This window comes from Leptinotarsa decemlineata, unplaced genomic scaffold (assembly GCF_025532065.1).
Source record: "Leptinotarsa decemlineata unplaced genomic scaffold, Ldec_3_MD MMD2_P_RNA_scaffold_7, whole genome shotgun sequence".
Taxonomy (NCBI): domain Eukaryota; kingdom Metazoa; phylum Arthropoda; class Insecta; order Coleoptera; family Chrysomelidae; genus Leptinotarsa; species Leptinotarsa decemlineata.
The window spans coordinates 7,456,360-7,470,070 of NW_027412534.1; the positions used below are offsets into that span (position 1 = coordinate 7,456,360).

Sequence of the window (13,711 nt, forward strand, 5' to 3'; positions counted from 1 at the left end):
GGCTGAACGCTCGATTTTCACTTGCTATCGTCTGACCCGTGTTAGGAATCACACGTTAAAAGGTAAGACCTCGTTAGTCCTTAGCTCGCACAAGTTTCAACTTCTGAGGGTTGTCGTTCGTAGAGGTGCGATAGCTGCTTAAAGGGAAAAAACATATTTTAAATATATTAACTACATATAAAATCGTATTGATTGTGTCTTCTGAAGTAAGAGTCTTTATTAGGCAGGATTTCTGACAAAATCTGACAACGCTGCGACAATCCTTCGTACAGGTAGGTATAAACACTTCAAGCACGAATGAGATTAGTGTAGCGGTTTTAAGCTTTGGCTTTGTATGTAATAGTGCGCAGGGATACTGTAACGCGCGTGAGTTTGTTTACATTGAGAATATTCAAATTTGTATTCGTGATTATCTACATGGATTTTGCTGAATAAATATAAATAGTGACTCTCATTTCAGGTGAGTTTTTCATTCTTCACTTCTGAAGGTAATATGTAGAATATGTAGGTATACTGTGAGTTTAAAGTTCTATTATGTGAAAAGCTTTGGTAGGTGTTTCCACAACTGAAAGTTTCGAACAAAAATATTTGCAGGTTTGCTGTACTACGGTGCTGAAAAGCCTTCATTTTAACCAAACAATATACGAAATAGCTTGTATTGTGCACTGAAAACTGGTAGTAACACTGTTATGTTATTTTATTTTAGATGTCTTACATATGTTCTGCATTACCGAACGATATACTCGATAATGATGCATCTATCGAACGAAAATATGAAAGAAAAAATTGAATTGCTGGAAGTTCCAAACACCCCGATTTTATTATTTTGAAGATCTGAAACTGATTCGTTTCACTAGTAGGTATACAGACATAATTAAAATTAACAGAATTCTGCCCGTATTTCTGCAATTCGTAAACACAATCTCAAAATAAATATAATTTATGTGTATCATGTTACAGGTTTCCAAAACATATGTGTTGTTTTACATCTGATACTGATCAGACAAAAATGATATTATGTGAATGTTTTTGATTCAGTTACTTAGTTAACAGTCGTTTGAGCTGTCATTGCATGCTAGACATGACAAAAAGTGACACGGCAGAAAAAGGCACACAAAAGGATGACATGTATTTTAGGTTAAACATTTTTGTATTTCTATAATGATGACTTATTATGAATATTCCACCTATAACAAGAGAAATATTGAACAAGAGACCACTTAATTCTTTTTCCTCTGCAATTTATTAGGCGTTTGGCAGTTCGCCCTATCACATATGTGCTTCATGAGGTGCATATTCAAATAATCAAGCTGCATTCAAATAGTCTCGTACAGAATCGATTCATTTATAAATCAGTTTATTCATCAAATGTCAGTATTTGTTCATCATTGGCTTCTGCAATTTGATCACTCTGAAAGATTCATAATAAAATAACTTCAAATTCGATTCTACATATTAGTAATGCCCTGCCCATTTACTTGATGGGTAATTAGCTCTAGGTGTTTGTTTGTATCTGAATGTAATTGAATGTACATTGAAATATATTCGACAGACATTTATGCAGGACAACGCTTAAGATTAATATTCACGAAAAATTCAAGTTCACGTTTGATTCCACCGAGAGCAAGTACATATCAGAAATACTCGACGGACTGTGGCTGCTCATCATTTTGAGGTTCAACTCAGTACACCGCAAACTTCACTATTTGAGAACTCTTGGAAGTATTTTTGAAATTTATATCATATTTTGAGAAGTTTCTTTTGCCTCCTGCATTATCGGTGCAAAAAACCTTCATTTGAAAAATATTTAACTATAGTTTTTCAATAAATGAAACCAACAGAATCACGAATGAATCTAAATTTCATAATTTTACAATTATTCTTGTTTCAAATAACTATTCAATGTGTTTGTAATGGAGTTCTCGAGTATACATCTAATTTCTAAGTGATTTCTCCAATTCCCAAGTGATTCCTGCAATTCCTAGGAACGGTTAACCGCCTCTGTTTCGAAAATATCCAAGATTCAACTCCAATTAAACTTACTGCTTCCATCTTGATTTGTGCACGTGAAAAGATAAGAAATTTTCGGATATTTTACTTGATGAAATTTTTCAAAGTAAAAATAATTCATGAAGTTGTCAGGTCGTCTGTAGGGTAACTAACCGTCTCGGTCGTATACCTAGGCTCGTACGTACATTGTACATATGACAAGTCATATGAGAATATACCTATGATTTTGAAGGTAGACAAGGTAAAACTCGTTTGCTGCTCATGAACTTCCCTTAGGTAAATCATAATATTCATCTCACATGATTGATTTTTGAATAATGCATTGGATTGTAACGTAGTTTGGCAATAATAATTTTGATTACCAATCGTTGAAATCATTCTCACGAGCAACTGTTGTCTTGGACTGCAGAGGGTTATTCACTACAGACGCAATGATTTATATCTGGGTCTTGTCAGATATTTTTTCCAGCTTTCCTAGCTTTAGCTACACTTACAGTTGCTTGAAATTTTTCAACCACAGTTCCCTGAGATATTATCAGCTGATCGGATTAATATGAAATCTTGCCTTAAACATCCTTTCTGCACTATGAAAATCACGGTCGTAAATGAAGATTTGTTTTGTTTTTTCCTCTAAAGATCTGGCGCGAACCATTTTTGAAAATTTAAACAAAATGAAATCAGGCGAATCGTAACAGCTGTAAAGCTAACAGAATATTCTCTGTTATTAAAGTAATACGGTGTGGACTATTGTCTACATATACTTTGGGTTCAATGTCATTCTGAATACAATTCATTTCCGTGGAAGTTTTTTTTCTCTCGCACACTACAAACTTTGTCTTACCTTTGATAACTAACTTTGGAGTTGTTTCAGTCCTCTGTTGGCTGCAAAGTAACATATTCATTTTTCTTAGTTTCCAATTCATACAACAATAACTGCGCAGCCGGTTATCTAAAATCAAAACAGTAAAGGTCGTTGTTCAGAGAACTGAAATATCTTTCTGTTAAAAAGAGTTGTTAGCACTCTCTCTTTGCGGAGAGTGATAACACATCATGGGCTTTTTCGTCGAAAAGGCTTTTTCGTTGTTCACATACAAATTTTGACCAAATCAAATCACTTTATTTCTTTAAAACAACTTACAGTCGTATAAGAAAGAGTCATGGTTACAACCGCATGGTAGTACGGTCGGGATTCAAATGAAGAAATGTACAAAAGGAACATAACAGTACATTAAGGATTATATAACACTAAGAAGACATGTTCACATATACATATACATAATACACAGAATATTGACCTAATAAAAATACAGATTCACATTAAATAAAAATTCAAGTTAACCTGATCAGACCTGACCTTACGCAACCTGACCTTCCCTTACCTAACCTTACCCGACACGATCTAATCTAACTCGACCTGACTAAAGCCAACCTAACCTGACCTGTACTACATTTGAATAGAATGGGAAACTATTCTATTAGTTCCAGAACAAAACGCGAAACAAACGCAAGTAGGCAATGATAATATTTGGATCATAAAAAAGTCGCCTCTAACATAGTTTAATACAGAGAGGGAAAATACCTTGAAACAGTAAATATTTGAAAAAACTGATGAATGTATGCAGAACAAAGTTATTTCGAGACCTCGCCTGGCCTGAATTTAACCCAACCTAACCTGACCTAACCCAACATGACCTGACCTGACGTAACCCAACCTGAGGTAACCCAACCTGACCTAAACTAATCTGACCTGACCTAACCTAACCTGTCCTGCTCTTATTTAACCTGACTTTTTTTTTATTGGGCAGGAGGAAATGCTTATGCACACCGTACGCTTAGGATCTATCGCGACGCGGTAGTGTAGGACTTTCACCTCATTAAAACCTCCTGAACATCGGCAAGGTTCCAACGTCCTCGCAGGCCTTTTTCAGACATTCTTCCAGACGTTTAGCGGTATGTAGTAAAGGTCACTGTCCTTCTACTCTATTTGCCTCTGTCTGTCCTCCATGTCCTTTGTCTCCATTATTTCCCGTATCTTCTTCGCCCTTTCTTCCCACATCTTACGAGTTTCTAACATTTTCTTTATCAGGATGTGTGGTCTTATTACTATATTTAATGTGACTTCTGCCCTCATTCTCTGAGTAGTCCAACTTGGGACTGAATATAGTATGCTCTGCGGTGTCTCTGTCATTACAGTATGGACAGTTCTCTGTATTAGTTTTCCCTATTCTTTTAGTGTAGGTAGCGAACGCGCCATGTCCTGTTAATGCTTGAGTAAGGAAGTAGTCGATAGTTTTGTGTTTGCATTCATACCATATTCTGATATCTGGTATTAGAAGGTTTGTCCATTGTCCCGTCTCAGTCTTTTCATCCCACATTTTTGCCACTTCTCTATCGTCTTCCTGTGTGCATTTTTCCTTGTATGTACATCTATTGCTGTTGCGTACTCAATGACTCCTCTTTCTTCCGCCAAGAGACTTATAGGTGGAACGCCAGCGATCACATGTAGTGTCTTCGTGGATAATGTTCTGTACCCACTGACAATCTTGAGCAGCATTTTTCTTTGTGACCTTTCCATAATCTCCCTGTATTTGTTGCTCCTCATAGCTTGGTGCCATAATCTCTCTCCATATAGCATCATGCTCTGGGCTACATTGTTCAGGACTACACGCTTCTGGTAGCTCGGGCCTCCTATGTTGGGCAGGATCCTTTGAAGTGATCCTATCCGTTCCCCTGCTTTCTCAACCGTTATCTCTATGTGGGCCTTGAACGTCCCTCCCCTTTCCAGTATCATTCCGAGGTATTTGATAGTTTTCTTTGGTTCAATTTGTACGTCGTCGATATTAAATTGTATCTCTGTTCTTGCTCTGTGGCCAGCTAGGATTAGTGTTTCTGTTTTTTTCGGTGCCATTTCCAAGTGTTTGCTTGTCATCCATTCCTTCACTCTTATCAGTGTTTCGTTTGTTCTCCACACTAGGGATTCTCTATCTTTGTCCATTATGAGTATGGCCAAGTCGTCCGCAAATCCGATTAGGTGTGCTCCATCGATTTTTGCCAGTTTCAGTATCGGGTCATAGAAGATGTTCCATAATATTGGACCTAGAACTGATCCTTGTGGAATCCCACTCGTAACTCCGATGTTTTCTTGAAGTGTTTCCGTTGTTATAGTTCTATCTTTGAAGTAGTCTCCTATTAATGTTCGTAGATATATAGGAGTGTTCCTTGTCTCTAGCCTTTCCATAACCTTATACCATGGAGCGGAGTTGAATGCATTCCTGACATCGACGATGGTTAGCACACACCAGTTTTGTGTCTTCCTTGAATTATTTCTTGCTTGTTTCATTGGCTGGATCACCTTCTCCACTGCCTGATCGTTGATCTCCCTTTCTTAAGCCAAACTGCATCTCATCCAGATCTTCCCCTTTTTCCTAATGATTTTTCGATTCTTGCCTTCACCATATACTCATATAATTTCGATACAACATTGACGAGGCACAGTGGGAGAAAAGCTCCCTGGGATTCTATGGGTTTTCCTGGTTTGTGGATTAACACCAGTCTCGCTTTTTTCCATTCCTCCGGGAATTTTTGCTGTCTCAATAAGCTGTTCATTACTTCAGTTAAGTACTCTGGAACCGTTTCGGTAGCCTCTTTCACCGCCTCTGGGGGTATGCTGTCAGACCCTGGGGCTCTACCTGTTTTAATTTTCTCTGCGGCTTCCAGGAGTTCTTGTACCTGGAATTCTGGAGGGCTTTCTTCATTCCTTGGAATAATCCATTTATCTTGGCGTTTTGGGAAGAGTTGATCTATTATTTCTTTCTCTCGTTCTGGTGTTGTCTTGTATGGCAGTGTGTTCTTGTATAGTTTTTTCGTGATAATTTTATAGCCGTTTCCTCATAGGTCTTCTTCTACTTCATTACATATTTTCTCCCATTCCTTGTGCTTGTTTTCGTTTATAATTTTTTTCAGTTTCTTGATTTCATCTTAGTAGTGTTGCCTTCCTTGTTCCCTCCCCTCCTCATCACTGTTGTTGCGCGTGTAATTTCTGCTGGCTCTGAGACATTTTTTCCTTTGGACCTCGATATTGTCATCCCACCATTATGGTTGCGTTCTGTTACGTGTTATTCGGTGTCTACTGGTACTTTCCATAAATTATGCAGTCAAATTGGTGACCTCCTTTCATATTCCTCATTCCTTTCTCGATTGCCTTTTTAAATTCATTTTTGTCTATCTTAACTTTTGATTTGATGACATTGGGGATGGTTTTCTTACTACTGCTTTCTATCTGGTAGGTAATATACTTATGGGCACAGAGTGTTTCCTTATCCAGTATTTTCCAGTTTTTGACTCTCTTAGACAGCTGTTGTGTAGATCTATATATGACGTTTGGAGCCCTCTCACAAAAGTTGGTTTGTCACCGGTATTGAGGATGACTAGGTTGTCCTGGGATATTCTTTCCAGCATCATTTGGCCTTTACGGTCGGTTGTTGGTGATCCCCATTCTGTGGCTTTACAGTTAAAATCCCCGGCTACGACGGTCTGTGCTCTCTTATTTTTGACATGGTTCATGACTCTGTCTATATAAGCCTCGAAAGTGTCCAATGTGATATTTGGGAATATGTAGCATGCATAGATCTAGCATTCTTGTAGCTCAATTGATATGAATCCCTGTCCTTTCACTATTTATTCCCTTCAGTCTCAGGTTTTTATTTCGGAAGTATATTGCTACATTTTCGTCTTTATCTATTTCCCAGCCTTGTCTTTGGGCTATTTTTTTGTTGGGTTCCCCACGGCCTCTTCTTCAGCTGCCGTGAGGAATGCCATGTCGTGTGCATTCTTGATTCTCTCTGTTTTGATCTGTAGTATTTGTAACAGTTCGGTGAGTCAGTGGCTGCGGCGGCTACCTCTGTTGGGCTTTCATTTGAATTCATGTTTTCTTTCAGTTGTTCTCTCATTTTTCTCATGTAATATTCCGATTGCCTCTCTGCTTTTCTTGCTTCCGTGAGAGCTTTCTTGAATATTGGGCATTTCCACGTGCCCGCTTTGTGTTCCTTCGTGTCACATAATGGGCACCCTTTTTCATTATTGCAGTCCTTTACTTGATGGTTATTTTCACCTCATTGATAGCACGAGTTTCTTCTATCTGGCCCGCTACAGTCTTTATGATCGTGCCCGTAGTTCCAACATCTACTGCATTTCAACATTTTTATTCTCCTTTCTACCCTTATACTTTGGTCTTGAAGTAAAATTTAACCTGACCTGTCCTGATATAACCTGACCTGTCCTGATATAACCTGACCTGTCCTGATATAACCTGACCTGACTTGATATAACCTAACCTAACCCGTCTGAACCTAACCTAACTTGACCTGTTCTCCATTTGAATAGAATGGGAACAAAATGCAAGTGAGCAATGCTAATATTTGGATCATAAAGAAACCGCCTTTGACATAGTTTTTGGCAATATTGCAAAAACCTGATTTATGGTTCATTTAAGTTCGAAAATGGATAGAAGTTTTCTCTGGCGTTTAATCTCATCCGATCGTGTATTCAAAAACGATTCCTAGTGATGTTATTAATAATAAGTTCGCCCGAATGGAATGATTCAATTTGTGTCAGATGTCAAAATTAATAATAAAAACAAACTTTTAAATTTTTTCTCTCTCAACCTCAATTAGAATCGGATTTGTGCAAGTAATAGTTTCCTAGCTTCATTTTGTAAATTCTTACAATGAAATATAATATATAACGATCAAAATAAAACGGAAACTGACCACTGACGTAACGTTACGTCAAATTTCGTTTCAAAACCTACCCTACTCTAGTTTTGAATCATCATGAATACGTTTCATTGTCATTGGCATCGCTTTGGGCTTTGCCAAACAAACACTGAACACCTGGATGGCAAGAAGATTCATGGACTTCTGACAGAATCTACCAGGATTGGCTCAATCCAAGGCGTTTATTCACCCTTCGAAGCTTGATTCCAAACAGTTGTTGGACTACAGTAGGAATGAACTACGATGTCTAACAGACCTTCTTGGTCTGGTCCAATGAAGCCGCTTGCAGCACCCTCCTTTGCAAGAGAGTCAGCAGCTTCGTAGCTTTCCAGGCCAGTATGGCCAGGAATCCACACCAGAGGACAATCTGTTTAGTCTTTATATCGAGGAGAGTATTTTTTGGCAGTTTGCTACCAATTTAGACGTTGCTCGGTGGGGGCCAAGAGCTTCCAACGCCGCTTGACTGTCCGAGAATATTTTTATTGACTTGTGAGTGAGGTTGGATTTATCCAATCTCTCCGCACACAATTCAATAGCGTAAATTTCTGCTTGAAATACAGTCGCATAAGTTCCTAGGCAGGTAGATAACTCTGTTATCTACCTGCCAGTCTGCAACTGAAAACACCTGCACCAGAACCGGATGGTGTTTTTGATCCATCTGTGAACCAACAGCTATCTGCTCTTAATATTTCGTCTCCCGCAGGATCCAGTCCTCTCTACTCGGGAATAGTACTTTAGGCAGTTTGTAGTTGACAGTTGGAGGCAAAAAGTCAGAGGTCATCTCCAGAATGCTCTGACTTCCAATGTCAACCAACAGTCTGTTGCACTCTGCATTGAATTGATTTGTGCACTTGGCAATGTGCACAAGTCTGTATGCAGTTCATCTAGCCTCTCTTTCCAGAAAAATGTGGAGAGGAGGTAGATCTAGAAGGATCTCCATGGCCGCTGACGGTGTGTTACTGATGACACCACTGCTAGCTAGACAAGCCTGTCTCTGTAAGCCAGAGAGCTTCGCTTGGGCCGTTTTCTGTAAAGCCTTCGGCCACCAAGCAATTGCACCATACGTGATCATGGGTCTGACAATCATCACATGAATCCAATGGATTCGTTTGGGACCTAAACCCCAAGTTTTACCACAAATCCTTCGACATTTCCATAGAGACAGTCTGGCTTTATTCAAAACTTTTTCCAAGTGAGCGTTCCAGTTGAGTCTTTAATCAAGGACAATGCCAAGATATTTTACCTCCGTTCTGAATAGAATGTCCACATCATTGAGGGAAAGTGGCGTTAGATCGTCCAATTTCCTTCTCTTGGTGAAGGGGATTAACACAGTTTTGCTGGGGTTGACAGACATCTGCTCCCTCAGGCACCAACTGTGAACAACGTCCAACGCGCTTTGGAGAGTATTACAAGCTACCCTTCTCGACGTGGACCTTGCCAGGATGACAAGGTCATCTGCATAAGTTTTCTTCTGTCGTGGGCATCAAGCAGACTATCCACCAGGAGCGACCACAGAAGGGGAGATAGTACCCCACTTTGAGGGCAGCCCCTGGTGACCCTGAACCTGATACCCTCGCCTTGAAGAGTCGTAGTTGCAGTTCTGTTTACTAGCATGACATAGATCCAGCCAGTTATTGTCGATTCTATACCCTTTCTAGCCAGAGACAATGCACAGGTAGTGCATTGTCAAATGATCCTTCAATATCAAGAAATACAGCAACCGCAATCTCCTTGTTCTCAAGGGATTGGGAGATTTTCTCAACGTCCGTCCAGTATCCTCTCAAGTCCTTTCAGCAGGAGGGATGTAAGGCTGATTGGTCGTACTGATTTGGGGCGTGGGTCTCTCCGGCCCACTTTAGGTATATATACCACCCTTGCTGCCAACCAACTGGGTGGTATATAGTTCCACGTCAGACTAGCTCTATACCATTTTGTAAGAATTGGTAAAATTATTTCCGTTTTGAAGAAGAGCTGGAAATTTACCATTCTCTCCGGGAGATTTGAAGGGCTGAAAAGACTTGCCGGTGCTGTGATAACCTTTCTTGCGACGACCCAGTCGTTCTTTTTTGGGCGTTTGGCGCCCTCGAAGATGGGCGGTCTGTTGTTATCAAGAGTCAGATTTCCAGGAAAGTGGTTTTCTATCAAAAGCTCTAATGTTACTTTACTAGAGGTCGTAAATGTTCCATCGGGTCGTTGGATACGAGGAGACAGAAGGAACTACAAACCGTTCGTATCATATCGAATCGCTGAAATTCAAGAATTGACACGTATAGCAGAATGGCGATGGGTCCCAAATGAAATTAATATCGCGGATGAAGCTACACGCATGTGTTTTTATATTTCCATATCTCGATAAATATTTATTCTACTGTGTCTTGGTATATACTGATCGATAGAGAATTTTGTACTCTACACAACGATGCTGTTCATTTTTTTTTTCCAAATTTTGTCTTTTTTATAATTTCATAATTGTTATCTTTGGAAAGGTCGAAAAGTGAGTTCCCCACGATTTGAACGATCTACTGAAATTGTCACGTTTCGAGGTTTGTTCTTCTTTGCTTTTGCGCAACCAAAACGATCCTTCTTTGGCTCGGATCGTTACTTGCGAAGAAAAGTGGATCTTCTACAACAGAAGACGTTCAGGGCAGTGGTTGTTCACTAATAAGCCAGCCACCCAGGCCCTTCCCAAAGGTTAAAACCTACATAAAACAGGATATGGTATGGTGGACGGCGGCTGGGGTGCTTCGCTATAACTTTCTGCAACCAGGCTAAACCATCGTAGTTTGGACCAAAAATTGCGGCATCAGCCGACACTGGTCATCAGAAGAAGTCTGATCCTGCTTCATGACAATGCCCGTCCGTATGCTTCACAAATCACCATCTGAAAATTAAATAAATTCAGCGTCGAAGTTCGGTCCCACCCATCATATCTCCCAGACCTCTCGCCATCAGACTACCATCTTTTCAAGTATTTCGATAATTTGCCTTCACCAGGACCAGGCAAATACTGCCTTTTTCAGCTTCATCGAATCCCGAGCAAACAATGTTAATGCTGACGTAGTGAACAGACAAAACTTTTGAAACAACCTAATATATTCGTTAATTTACAAGTTACATATTAAGACACCCAAAGGCGTAGCATTAATTGAAATTGAACTTTTCTGTATAGTAACTTATTAATTATCACATCATCTTTCAAATTGAAATTTTGAATAATTTGACTACCCTATAGAATCAACTGGCATAAAATATTTGCTTACCCTAGTGTTTTTCAAAATAATCAAAGTCCTGGTGCTATCCACCAGTTGAAGTTTCATACTCATTCTGCATGTGACTATAAGAAAAATAATAGTAGTACTGGTCTGTTGCAGGAGGTTCTAAATTACATCACGAAATACCAGTTATGCCAATTTGTTGTGTGAAAACGCGTGGGTTTGCTTAAAGGGAACGTCACAAATAATATATTATACGTGGCAGTAAATATTGATGTTACCATCCAGATAAGGAAACTATTTTCTTATTCGTTGAATAATTGTTGTATTCGAAATTGAATGTTGAGCAGGATTTACTTATGAGTAACATAACAATCAATTTTAAGGCATATGGTGTTCGAAAGAGAATATCCAAAAATAAACTGACAGGTAATTCTGGTAGTGTCACTATAATCCACATGTTATTGAATAATTTTCTAAGGGATTGTTATTTCATCTACGTTAGAAAAGATAAATTGGCAATACTTAAACATAGGGGTTAAATTATGGATTACATTTGGATTTCTCTCATCACGCTGATTGAATATTTTACTATGCTCTATTTCTTGACACAGTACATTTTTCAATTCCTTCAATTTTCATTCACAGAATTATTAAAGGGTTTTTTTTGAAAATGCTTAAAACACTAGAAAACATATTCATCGAAGCTTTTGAAAAAATGTCTTTACTGAAAAAAAAATGGAACTGTTTAACCAATGAAAGTAGTTGTGATGCACTGTTTGGAAACGTTGGTTTGTAATGAATATTATTGGAGTTCTATCCCAACATCAAACCGTTATTTTAAACACCTCGACACGTGTTTCAATAACCTTCAGTTATCTTCAAGAGGAATATTGCTCTTGAAGATGATCACTTGGTAACTGAAACACGTGTTGAGGTGTTAAAAATAACGGTTTGTGTCAGGATAGAATTTCAATATTATTCAATGAAAATAGTGAATACAAATATACTGCCTTATTGTTTTTCAAGCAGGCAACTATTAGGTTCTCAAAAACCTTCAATGTTATGAGGTCGGTAATTACAAAAAAGTTACGTATTTCAAAGGTTAATCAAACGATGCACTGGAACTGAAGGAAGCATCAGGCGTTTTTCAAAATAATAGAAATAAATAAATTAATACGTCAATCCAACGTCATTCACCTGAGTAATTGAAAAAAGTAATATGGAAGATTTCTATCATTCAAGTCGATGGTTTTCAGCATGGCATATTTCCGTTAAGTAGCGACGTCTTGTTGATATTTCAACAACAATTCTTCAACTCATTTATTTAAATAAAAATTCATGTAAAAGTGACTCAACATAGCGGAAAAAAGCCATATTATTATGACGAACAATAACAGCATACAATGCTTTTTATGATTTCCCGCTCTATCTAAGAAATGAGCTGAGTGAAAATCTGAGTGGAAATATAAACCTAGTTGAAAACCTAGAAACAACCAATTCTGCCATAAACCAAATGAATGAAAACATGAAAAATATTTAATAGACATTATTTGAAGTTGAATCAATCAGTCGAGTGAAAACGATATTAGAAAATTGATTATGGAATTTACGACAAAATGGTAAGTTTGATTTGATCCCAGCAAATTGTGTGATATATGTCCCATCAGACTACTTTCTACTCTGTCGAAAGCCCTAGAAATGATCACAAAAGAACCGATTTCCAACTACGCTACGGATAAAATTAACATTTCTGACATGCAATCAGCTTTTCGCCCACAGTTTAGTACAACTACAGCACTGGCTCTTATCACTGATGATATTGTCAAGTCGTTTGATGGATAAAAAAACACTTCCTTTTTTTGCTGGATCACAGCAAGATTTTTGACAAAGTAGATTTGTCCATCTTTTGTAAAAAGATCGGTTTTTTGTTTTTTCTCGGAGCTCAGTAACTCTTCTACAGCTATTTATCAGAAGGGAGTCAAAGTGTCATACTGGATGGTGAACAATCTACTTTGCTAGTCAAAAGATTTGGAGTTCCTTAGGGTTCCATAATAGGACCACTTCTGTTCGCCCTTTGAATGAGTTATTTTCATAAATACATGAAGTCATGCAAAATTCACTTCTACGTCGATAACACCCAACTATAGTTGGGCATATAGCCTCTTTCAGTTTCCATGAAATTGAAAAAAATGAAAAAATTATTATTAATAAAAACTTCTGTCACTATTTGATATGTCTCGGGCACACAATTTGAAACTGAATCCAATTAAATCGTACGCAATGACAGATTGAAACTCGGGAGGACTTCAATTCATAATTAATATGTATTGATTGAATTTCAATAAATGAGCATCATGTTGACATCAATGAACGGAAAATGAATTGTTTCAAAGATTTTCAATTAATCGGAAGGTTTGAAAAAAACTTACAATATAATGAAGTATTCTATCCCTCAGAATGATAAATAGATTTTGCACAAACCCATACTCAATATGCGATTTTTTCGTAACTGAATTGGAATTACATACGTATAGTATTGTGTATGCGATTTTCTACAATGAATAGGTATATTAAGGTTTATCGCAAGAATTTGAATTCAATTAGTCAATAAAATATGTCTTTGGAACTTATTTTTGATTTCATTAGTTTATCTAATTAGAAATGGTTGAGAAGAAAGTAATACAAATAATGAAATTATGAAAAAACAACGAC

At 37.9% G+C, this 13,711-nt stretch overlaps 1 protein-coding gene across 3 annotated transcripts in view; it reads left to right on the top strand.

The window, feature by feature from the left end:
- Positions 1 to 304: 304 nt before the first annotated feature.
- The window catches only part of sprt (PDZ domain-containing protein sprite), a 214,592-nt gene continuing 201,185 nt past the window's right edge, over positions 305 to 13,711 (top strand). For 2 of the 3 annotated variants that reach the window (XM_074170289.1, XM_074170291.1), the window contains exon 1: positions 305 to 460. The gene's annotated coding sequence lies outside the window, so the exon portion shown is untranslated. The remainder of the gene's footprint in view (positions 461 to 13,711) is intronic. The other variant, XM_074170290.1, reaches the window with a different exon arrangement.